A 12,778-nucleotide genomic window follows, 5' to 3' on the forward strand; every position below is an offset into this window, starting at 1 on the left:
GGAGCCACGTTGGCGATCCGCGTGGGTGCGATCCGACGGCCCAGATTCAAACGCACGGACGGCCCAGATTCAATCAAAAACGAACGGCCCAGATTAAAACGAAACGAACGGCTGTGATCAAAAGGCAAGGGGTTATAAATAGAACCCCCACACCAGACCAAAAACCCTAGCCGCCAGCCGCTCGCCGGAGAAGACGAACCAGAGGCCGACCGCCGCCACCCGCCGCCACTCGCCGCCGCACCGGGGAAATTTCCGACCGCCGATCGAGGTAAATTTCATACCCCCGACTCGTTTTTCTCCACTGATTCCTCCTATGGCCAAATCGAAGCCGAAATCCCGGCCAAACGGCCGGAATACGCGGCCGAAGCCCAGCGGCGCCGCCGCGCCCCCTCTCGGTTTTTGCCTCCGACGAGGCCCTTCCCGGCCTCCGTTCGATGCAATTTTTATATCACCGTGATCACCATTCTTTTCTCTACAGGTTGACCGAAGCCAAATCACCAAAACACGAACTTCGCCGGAGAGTCGCCGTACCCGAGAGCGCCGCCGCCGGTAAGCTCCATTTTTCCGTGATTTTTTGGCCCCCCGAGGGCCCTAGGGTTGTTTTCTGACAAGGACCAATGCGAGTGTGGCCGAATTCGGCCAAAAACGGCCGAAAACAGTCAACCCGAGGCGACTCGCCGCCGCCAGCGGCGGCGCCGTCGCCGGAGCACGGCGGAGCCGCCGTGCCGGAGTTGCGATTTGGGCCGAAAGAGGCCCTGGGCCTAATTTGGATTTTTTTTGGAACCCGTGCAGGTACTGTTAGCGTGTTTCAGTTCCCCGGGAAAAATTCAGGGGAAAATTAGGGACAGCCTGCAGGCGCACTGTGAATCGTATTCGGATCCCGAAAACAAGTAAGGACCCCTCACCCTATTTCCTATCACGGTATTAAAGTTCAAAATGATAAAACAGTATTTCTTGAATTAACGCATGTGTGAAATTGCTTAAGGTTGCTAATGGAGCCCGAGTCTAGTGTGATTGATGATTTACTGTTATTTGGCCTGTTTACAGCTTTAAATGCAGTATGAGGTTTGATATTTTTCATTTTATAGTTTCGAATGCATATATTACTGTTTTATTAATTATGGGTTGAATGACTGGGATATTGATGCTATATGTTGTCTGTTTGGTATGAATTACGATTTGCTTGTTTAAATGTGAATTGATGATGCTGATTGAGGAAAAGGAAAATGAAAGATTGTGTAGACTGATAATTATATTATGGGGGTCAGCCTGACTAGATATCCTGGGAGATGGTGGACGGACCGGGTCCGTAGGGAACCCTACCGGGATTGTGGTCTCACATGCCGGACGGGGTATGGAGATCTTATGGTTTTGGCGCCCATACCGGACGGGGTATGGGGACGGCCCGTTTCACCCTCATACCGGACGGGGTATTGAGGTTTATGGTTTTGGCGCCCATACCGGACGGGGTATGGGGACGGCCCGTTTCACCCTCATACCGGACGGGGTATTGAGGTTCATGGTTTTGGCGCCCATACCGGACGGGGTATGGGGACGGCCCTGGAAACTGATTATGAATGTTAAAGGTTAACGGGTAGCGGAACCCCTATGGACCCCCACGGATACTAGTAGGCTGGTAAATGAGAAAAAAAGATATGTTGTACAATGATTGAATTACAAGAGGCGTGATAAGTGTTATGTTTTACAGCTTAGACTATTCAATGATTATGATAATGTTATTGTTTTTCTCATATTGTTTTTCATAAATTCCACCAAGGTAAGTGGATGGTAAAAGTTTTATTATTGATAAAAGGTTTTGTTGTTAATAAACGAGTTTATTGTAAATTATGCTCCATTGGTCTTTTTGTGGTTTTCTACCCACCTTTATCTCCGTGACGGTGAGATATCGTGATGTTCTTACTGGGCTAGTGTAGCTCACTCCTTAATTAACCATTTCAGATCAGGAAGACATGGTTCCCGAGCCCGTTCCGCAGGAGGACGACGAAGGGGATGCCTAGAGACTCTGTAGTCATACGCATAGTTTATTTTCGAGTTTTCTTTCTTAGTTAGTTTAACCTTTTATATTTTAAGTACGTTTGTTTGGTTTTTCGTGTAAGGGATGTTAAATGAAATTTTGATCTCGCTTCCGCATTCGATATATTTAAATACTCATTTCATTTTAATATTTTCCGGGGCCGTTACATAAACAATATAGAGAAACGGGTGGCCACGATAGTAGTTATTAATGGGGTAAGGAAACGTAATCTTTGTTTCTCTTTATATATGATCTCGTAAGAATCTTGGCAAACATTTGTGCCGATGTACAAAACTATATAAATTTTTTTAGAGTAATCTAAACATATACATATTTATATATATAGAATTTAAGAAAATTTTGACGTTAAAAATATTATTCAAGTAAGGTTTTTTGTAAATATCACGACCTAAATTTACCATCCAAAAGCTTCATCGAGAAGATTAATTCATTCACCACACATATAGATAGATAAATAGATAGAGATATATATATTTAATCTTGGTAATTTGTCAATTTTTTCTTCTTGAATATAAGACAAAAAAATATCATATCTCAACAATTTCTTAAAAGCAATCATAAAAACATGTATATTTAGTACCTTTTTTTTTTTAATTCTATAAAGACTATTAATAATCAAGATGGAAAATATATTTTTCCTTACCAACTTGTTATTTAATTCTTATCATTTAAACATCATATACATAATCTCTTTGGAGCCAAATTTCGGCACGCCTTTGAAATTCTTGACCTATTTATTTGGAATAAATTAATTATCTTAAAATTAATTTAATATTATACAAATAAAGGGTATAAATTTTTATTTAAAATTAATAAAAATTAATTTTTATTAAGTGAAATTAGAGCATAAACATGGTCTTTGATCAAATTTATCTAATTTTAATTAATTTTAATTTGAATAGTTAACACCTTGTGATTTTTTTATAAAAAAAAAAAGATTTATGATTTTTAATAGTGTAAAATACTGGTATATATATATATGTATGTAAAGCATCGTTGTGTATGGAGAGATGATTACGTCATGTATGTATACAACACTTTTTGACAGAAAAGAGACAAATAAAAGAAATTATCTCTTGATAATGATTAGACAAAATCTCTTTAATAATCCTTAATTACATAAATATAATATTCACATATTATTATAATGTTGTTGGCCTCGCTCGAGCTGGTATATATATATATATATATATATGTATGTATACACACACATATATATATAATATACATAAATGAGTAGCTAAAAAGTGATGGTTTAGACTTTACTTTTTTTTTTTTTTGAAAGAAAATGAAAATATCACCATCTCCATAATACCATGTAAGTTGAGGTATGTACATATATATATATATGTATATATTATTATAATATATATATATATATATATAAACATAAAAGAGCAATCCTACAAACTGAGTCAAACTCAGGCTATTAATCTCGTTCTAATTCAAGATTCTTTCTAAGCATTTTTTAAATCGTAATTAAAGAAATAAACTAAAAGGTTAATTAAGTTGATTAAATATCAAATCATGCGCCACCATTCCCCTCCACTCTCGTGTTGATCATCACCAAGCAAAACGTAATATCAAAAGTAATATTACATGCTAATAAAAATATATTATTCGTGCATATACATACACACACACACACACACATATACATATATATATGTATATATTTATATATATAATAATATGATAATTATGATCGATCTACAAGTGCTTCATCATTTAACATGCCTAACTAAAGACAAAGCCCTCTTTATTGTAATTCTTAAAATATATGACTTTCAATTAACTTATTAATATATGTATATGTATGTATTTATATATTCATTTGTCCTTTCTCAAATACAGATTCAAGTGGCCACCCATTATTACACTCTAGTGATGCCCTCGTGCGACCAATATTTTATTGTACGATCGATATCATATATATATATATATATATATTACCACATTCTTTAGACAACTATACGTGGGGACTTGTAATGATTCTAAATTGAGTTTTAAGTTAGTCAATTGAATATTTAGGGAAACTTTGTCCACGAAAATTTATAATTAAAAATATATGTAATAAAAATTAAAGTTGTTGTTTTCATGATTTTAAGGGTGAAGTAATTGAAGTCGATCCAAGAATTAATCGGGAGTAATTAGAAAACCAGCATTCAAAAGAGTCTTGTCTCATGTAACTGAATTCTCCGGAACGACAAGAATCTTTAATCAGAATGAGATTGTAACGTAGTACTCTTTGAAATTTTGATAAGAGTTACTCTTTAAAAAATACAGTACGATAAAAATTATAAACTGTGTTCAGTTTTCTGATAGACGGAATTTCAATATATTAAAAAAGAATACAATCAATAAGAATTTATGTACATCTTGATTATAAAACTATTATTATTGATCATGTTATTTTTAGTATATAAACGTTATTTAATTGTCTATATCAATCTCATATTTGAGACGGGTAATAAATTATTTACCAATTACTTATCATATTAGTATTTACTTTCATTCACAATTTGCCCTAATTACTCGTATTTATTCATTTTGCATTCATCGATCTCCACCCTTCTTAAACCCTAAAATTTGCTTTATTTACCTATATTTTAAAAAATAATTTTATAAAATATTAAATAAATAATTAAAATTTAGTTAAAAAATAAAAAATTAATAAAATAAATTAAAATTTAAAATAATATTATAAAATAATAAAATTTAAAATAAAACATAAAATAATATTATAAAAATATAATATTTATATGTTTAGACTAATTAAACTATTCATCACTCAAATAAATAATTTAAAGTTTATTCTTACATTTAAAAAATTAAAGTAAATAATAAAGTCCGATATAAAAATCTTTCATGAAAAGGAAAAATTCATAATATAAATTCGATTTTGCTTGTATGTGAATAAGAGCATTACGATACAATCTAAATAATAAATTTGAAAAAGAAAACATTGAAAAATATAGGAAGAACTTCAAGTGAATCTTAAAATCATAGACTATATATAAATATTGAATAATTAAAATACCGTTAAATAGTAATAATCATACATATGCTGGAAATTATCAAAAATAATATATATATATATACCAATAATTTAGTGATTAAAATTTTTATATTTTATTTAAAAATTATAAATTCAAATTTTACTGAAAACATAGAATTCATTATCCCGTTTACTATATTATAGGGTGATTGTAATCGATTTATAGTATTTAATTAAATAAAATTAAAAACTTAACTTAATAGTATATTGTAAAAGTTACACTGATCAATTTGTGTTAAATTCTAACGAATTTATTATATATTTAAATGAAAAGAATATTTCGTTATAGTTAGATTTTTATTAAATACTTAATTAAGTAAAATCAAGAATTTAATTTATTAATGTGTTACTAAAGTTACAGAGACCAAATTATAATAAATTTAAACGAATTTATTACATTTTTTAGAGTAAAAAAAATATTACGGACCACCTTATAAGGTTAAATACTCCTGGGTGACCGATAGCGAAGTAGTATCGTGAGGGAATGGTGAAAAGAACCTCCATCGGGGAGTGAAATAGAACATGAAACTGTAACCTCCTAAGCAGTGGAAGGAGCCCAGGTCTCTGACCGCATGCCTGTTGAAGAATGAGCCGGCGACTCATAGGCAGTGGATTGGTTAAGGGAATCCATAGAAATTGTAGCGAAAGCGAGTCTTCATAGAGCAATTGTCATTGCTTATGGACCCGAACCTGGGTGATCTATCCATTACTAGGTCACAGTTAAATTTTTTTGAATTGAAGTTTAAAAATATGACATACCATTTTTTCATCAAATATATAAATATATATATATATATATATATATATATATATATATATATATTGAAGGTAAAGAAAGATCCTTAGAGCAAGCACTATCTACACCAACCGATCTACTAAATTGGGGAGATTTGCTTTGGGAAGCTCTTGATTATATTTGGACCAAACTCTCCTTATTTTGAATAAGGTTGGCACATTTCTAAATGGTAGAATTTATTAGCTTTTTTTAAAATAATAATAATATTAGTTAAAAATATATTAAAATGTAAATAATAAAATTATGGGTAATTTTTAATATTAAAAATATTGCTTAATTAACATATTTAATTTTAATATAAGCTTTTAAAAAAGTCAATACATATCTCAACTTCATTATTAATACCATATAATAAAAAATAGAATATGTTTGAATCTAACGATTAAAAACAAAAAGGCAGCTCAATTATTTAAGTACTATATGGTGGAATTTGATATTCAATACTTATAATTTGATTTTTGACTAATTTAAACCAATAATAGTTTTTAGGCTCTTTTGTGACAACTTTTATTTTTCTTGTCCTTGATTTTAATTTGTTTACTTTTTTATTATTATTATTATTTGGAAGCATAGACATGTGAATATATAATATTATCAGAAAAAAATTCAAAAAAATAATATTATGTATAATAACAAATTATTATTGATTGCATTGTCATAATAAAAAAAAATTCACAAATAAATGAAATTTGAAATTACAATTAGGAAATAATATATGGTATAGTTTATATTAAAACAAATTTATTATTAAAGAAGAAATTACTAAGGTTAGTTTTGTCGTTTAATTTAATTAAACACTAAATCTAATAATAATTTTTAAATAATGGGATATATGAAAATTATTTAAACTCGAATTCGTGATTTTTTTATAATAAAAAAAATGAATGTATTAATTATTTAATTAATAAATAATTAGTTCTTACTCTTATTATATATTTTACATTACATCCATATATATATATATATAATCAAAACTAGATTAACCATTCTCAAAAAAGAAATTATGAAGACGATTAGAATAATAATATAGAAATTTTAAAGGCAAATATAGGTGTAATTTCCTTTTTTTTTTTTTTTTGAGGTGAGTGTGAGTGTGAAAAGCTATATATATGGCTATAGATACACAAATACTTTTTCTTGGTGATCAAATCTTTTATTAGATTTTGAATGACATAAAAAGAAATATATCACTCAATCTTGGAAATATTATGGCATATTATAACTCAAATCTAATTCATCAACCACCATTTCTTGTCTTCTCCACCACTATTTTAATTTAAGAAAAAATGGCTTCTAATACTATACGTATTGAACCAGAATATATGTTTATCTATATCTATCTACGTGTGTGTGTGTGTGTGTGTGTGTGTGTATACATATGCTTATTAGTCAGTCAAAGATCTTAAACTACGTATAGACATATGTTTGTATGCATCAATTTGGACTGTAATTTAATTTAGTGGAAATTAAATTTTATTGCAACTTAGTATTAGTTAATAGTCACTGGGAAGAAGTAAGAACTTCAAACATATTTTACTATACATTGTTTTCGAAAGAATATATATATGTATATATACACATTCTTTATAATACGTAAAGGTGTGATCTAAGTTTTCTGCATGTCGTTTCTGCAAATCAGGGTAATGATATATGCATACAATCAATTTAAACAGGAGTAATCACACAAAACACTAATTATGCAGTACCATACTGTATACTTCTCATTAGCAAATTGAAGCATATTGCTTTTGCACCACATACATAGAACATATGTATTCGGTTATGTGTGTGTGTATATATATATATATATATGCTTTTATGTATATGAATGGGGAACATATAAGCCTAACCCACCACGTTAATATTGTAATAAATAATTAATGGGTTCGTAATGATTATTTTGATGATCAGTATGGTACTTCAAATCTTATTCAAGCTTTATTTCTTCTTTCATGTGCAAATCTTTTCAAGCATGTCACAATCAGGTTCGTATAACCTGATATCCGTGCATCGAAACTATACGTACATATTTGTGTACATATATATATATATATATATGTATATATATATGTATATATGTATGCACATATATATATGTATGTATGCCCACTTCTTCCATAAATATAAAACAAAATCAACGTAATTGTACATTAATAGCATTCATTAAATACATACATGTATATTTCTTTCCTGTAATTAAAAATATTTATTGTATAATCCTGATGGTGAAGAGAAGATCAAGCAGGTAATATCAGCTTCTATCCGGCTTGCAGGTATTTTTAGAATACGTTCTCAAAATATATAGGGATATATTTAGATATAGAGGGATGTATAGATGTCTATGAATTGGGACATGTATATATATAGGGATGTATAGATATATATATATATGTAGTGATGATGAGTGCGTGATGACCTGTTTGAGCAATATGTATAGTTTTTATTTGACATTTTATCACAACCCTAAATTCTACCTAGTTTTGCCGACATCCTTCTTGTTCACAGATCGAAGCCTTACCATTTTATCATTATTATCCCTTCTGTTCATATAGCTTAGAGACGTACAAATACTTCTCTTTCAACAAATAAAACAAGAGATTTTTTTTGGATAATTATTCCTAGTCTGAGATTTATCATAACCCTAAGCTTTGGCACGAGATAATTTTGCATGTTATTACATACAATAATTGCTAGCTATATACTTCATCAGTGATTGATAGGTTAGAACCCTATTGATTGATTATACGCATATATATATATATATATGTGTTTGTGTGTATGTATAGTTCCATTTATAGCTGTATTATCCTACATTTTTTGATTCATTGGAAGATAAACTCCACCCTATTTTATCTTTTTATCTTTTCTTCTTCTTCTTTACAGATTGTGATCCTTTCTTTTTCCATATTATCTTCCTTAGAAAAATATCAACTGTACCATAATTTAATCAGAGAGGAATCTCACAAGGCTGTATTACCATATTAGAAAATTATTCATTTCTGGGGAATATTGGATTACCCCTTTTATATATATATATATGTATATGTATATGTATAAGCTTTTTTGAACAAAAAAAACAATAATTAAATTGATTAAATAGAACCCAAGAAATAAATTGATTATAATCACAATATAAGTATTGACACATTTGTATACCACCAATTTTATAATAAAATATTTGGACATATAAATAATTACTGAAGATATGGTGCTGTATATATTTATTTTGTTGTTTTATATATATATAAACAAATTTATTAGTTTTATAAAAAAATATTTATTAATCTTCGACTTGTATTTCAATCTACTTCTCAAAAAAAAAAAAAAACTTGTAATTTTGTGAAATTGTCATTAATAAATATGATTTAGGGATAAATTTTATACTAAATTTACTAATTTATATTGAATAAATTATTATTTAATCACTAATTATGGTATTATTAGTGCGTTAAACACACTTTCAATCAAGAAAGATAGTATTAGTCATTTACAGCTAATTAAAGTTTTATTCCAAGGTCATGTATATACTACCAAACAAAATATGCACAGTAATAATAAGATTATAATAAGTCATTTCGAAAATTGTGAAAACGAATAGCATAATATAATCATAATCCTATTACGACCGTATATATATTACATCATTACTAAATAGTTATTCTATTGGAAGTCTTAATATTAATTAATTAGGTCAAACACAGAGTTAATAAAATAATCTAATTATAATACAACTAACGATTATACATATATTTTGTAATACTCGATTCTAAAATTTGGCTCAGAATTAATTTTAATATTTTAAAATATATAAAAATCTATTTTTTTAAATTAATAAATTTTAATTTAACATGAAATTATGGAAAAATAAAATAGGTTAGAGATTTGAAACCAATTTTGGAAAAAAATTGTGAAAATTTGAATTCGGATAATGTTTTAAAAAAAAAATCAGAAATTAGGGGTCAGAACGCAATTTTAAAAAATTTTGTCACGTAGGACCGCGATCGGGTCTAGAAGTCTTCCTGCACGCGTAGACGATCCGGATCCGTTTCCTCCTCAACGGTCCAGATTAACGCGATGAACGGTTCACATTAACACGATATGGGTATAAATATTTCGCAACAAACAGAATCTGAACTCTAGCTGCCAAACCCCCCCGTCAGAGAAGAAGAACCAACCACTGGAGAAGGGAGCCGACCGCCATCCGCCGTCGCACCGAAGCCACCTCCAACCTCTAAAAGAAGGTAAAAACTCTTCCACCTACTCAGAATTTGATTTCGAGCAACCCTGATTCATATCACAGTAAAACAAACGGCGAGTGAGCTGAAAACCATGGGCAAAGTCTGGTGGTGCTATCGCAGGCAAAATCTGCAACCGCCTCCGATGAGCTCATTTCTGATTCTCGTTTTGCGTGATTTTTTTACCGTTGTGTTCATCATTTTGTTTTTTACAAATTGACCAAAGAAAAACGTTCAGCTGCGAGGGTGAGTCGGCAGAGCCGCCACACCGAAAAATTTTACTGCCAGTAGGTTTCTATTTTTTTATTTTTTTTGGGACCAACCGAGACCCCCTAACGTGTTTTCTCGTAGGAATTGGTATAAACCTGGTCGAAACTAATCAAAATTGGCCAAAAACAACCAGGCCAAGATAAATTACCGCCACGGACGACGGTGCCATTGTCGAAGCACGGTGGTGCCATTGTGCCTGAACTCTGAAATTGGTTAGAAAAAGGATTTCTAACACTAATTTTGGATTTTTAGATATTTTTAGGTACGCAAAACGTGTTTTAATCTCCGTAAGAAAATTCAAAAAATTCGGGGACCACTAGTAGGCGCAGTAGAAAGTGCGGTATTTCGAACATCGATTCGGGTAAGAATCTCTCACCTTACTTTCTGTTATGGAATTGAAGTTTAATGATCGATAATATGGTATTTTATGTAATTTAAAAAACTTCAAAAATAATTATACGTTATTAATGGAGCCGGAACCAGTTAGTCATTTATTATTTATCCTATTTAACTGATTGTTTGATTTTACAGTTTTAAATGCATGATAATATACTGGAATTGAAAAAATAATTCAGTTGCTTCTCTTGCATGATTTACGGTTAATTTGTAAAATTGAAAATTAAAATATAAACGGAAAATTAATTAGATAAGTAAATGAGTGAATGGTTGTTTTACTAGATATCTTGGAAGATGGTTGACAGATCGGGTACTTAGGTAACTCTACCGTGAACGTTACTTCATACTGGACGGAGTATCGAGGAATGGTATCTTTGACACTCATACTGAACGGGGTATCAAGGAATGGTATCTTTGGCACTCATACTAGACGGGGTATGGGGACGGCTCGATTCACCCTCATACTGTACGGGGTATTGACGGATAGTATTTTTAGAGTTCATACCGGACGGGGTATTGGGATGGTCGGTTATTTGATAAGGTTTGATATTGGTTCACGCATAGTGGGACATCCTTGTAGACTCTCAGAGATACCAGTAAGCAAATAAAAATAAAAAGTTGTTGTTCTTACCACTTGAATATGAAATTATGATGTTGGTTGTGTTATTACCTCTATAGATCGGTTTTGAAAATCTCGCGACGGTAAGTATGTAATAAATATTTTTATTTATGATAAATAAATTTACTTAATTTAAAAGCTCCATTAGTTATTTTTATGATTTTTACGAACCTTTAATTTCAGTATCAGTGAGTAGTGTGATATTTTTACTGAACTAATATAACTCACCCTTTTATTAACTATTTCAGTTCAAGATGACCAATATCCAGATTCCGATGAATAAGAAGGTTGTGAATAGTTCACTACGCGGACTCCCTTCAAAAGTTAGTAAATGTCCTACTAATATGCTCAGTTGTTTACTTTTCGTTTATTTTTTTTATTTTTGTTTGTTATTTTAAAATGCATATTCTCGTAACCCTATTTAGTATTTTGAACTATTGTGTAAGGTATGTAAATTCTAACTCTATTATTTCACTTCCGTATTCAATTTATAATTTTATTTCCTTTTAAGTTCCTGATCTTTGCATATTTTCAATTAAAAAAATAAAAAAATAAAAGATTATTTATATATATAGGTGAAGTTAAATTTAATTTTTTAATTTTAAATCTGAAACTGACTCGTTTTAAAACAAGCGAAATTCTATCTCAAACTCAAATGTAAGCTATAAAATCAACATGGAATAGAGTAGAGCGGGTCGACTCGGATTCAACTGAGTCATAAATTTCTTCAACATCCCTAATTTTTCTACTTTTCTAGGGCAACTGTTCTAAATTAAATGTGTGTATTTAGTAAATGTTAAGCTGCAAAGAACTACAAGGTGAAAACATATTTTCTCCAGTAAATAGGTTCTAATTTCTACAAGTGATTTGATACAAACTCTGACTGGAATTTCTCCTCTACAAAGTGTCATATCATAATTTTCTAAAGAAAAATTAAGCTAGAAAATAGTCCATTGAATAGCCTCAATAAGACAAGACATATATATTTACATATATATATATATATATACGTGGGTGTATACACACACACACACACACACATATATATATATGAGGAGAAGATTTGCTCTCCTGCTGGATGTATAGGAGCATAGTCAGTTTTCTAATAATTTATTCACTACTATAAAATAGTCAACCCAGGATTCTGTCATGGGAAAAGGGTTGACCTTTTAATTGGAGGCTCACATCAATAACTAACTCACTTCCACTGCATTTTAGACTCGAGTCAATTCATCATCCATTATATAATTATGTGTATAGGATCTGTTTAATGCATTCTTGTTATAGTTTTATTAGATTCACTCATCGCTTTCAAATGCTCTACATACATATACATATATATATTATA

Source organism: Carica papaya, chromosome 1 (assembly GCF_054855325.1).
Source record: "Carica papaya isolate Zhongbai chromosome 1, ASM5485532v1, whole genome shotgun sequence".
Classification (NCBI taxonomy): Eukaryota; Viridiplantae; Streptophyta; class Magnoliopsida; order Brassicales; family Caricaceae; genus Carica; species Carica papaya.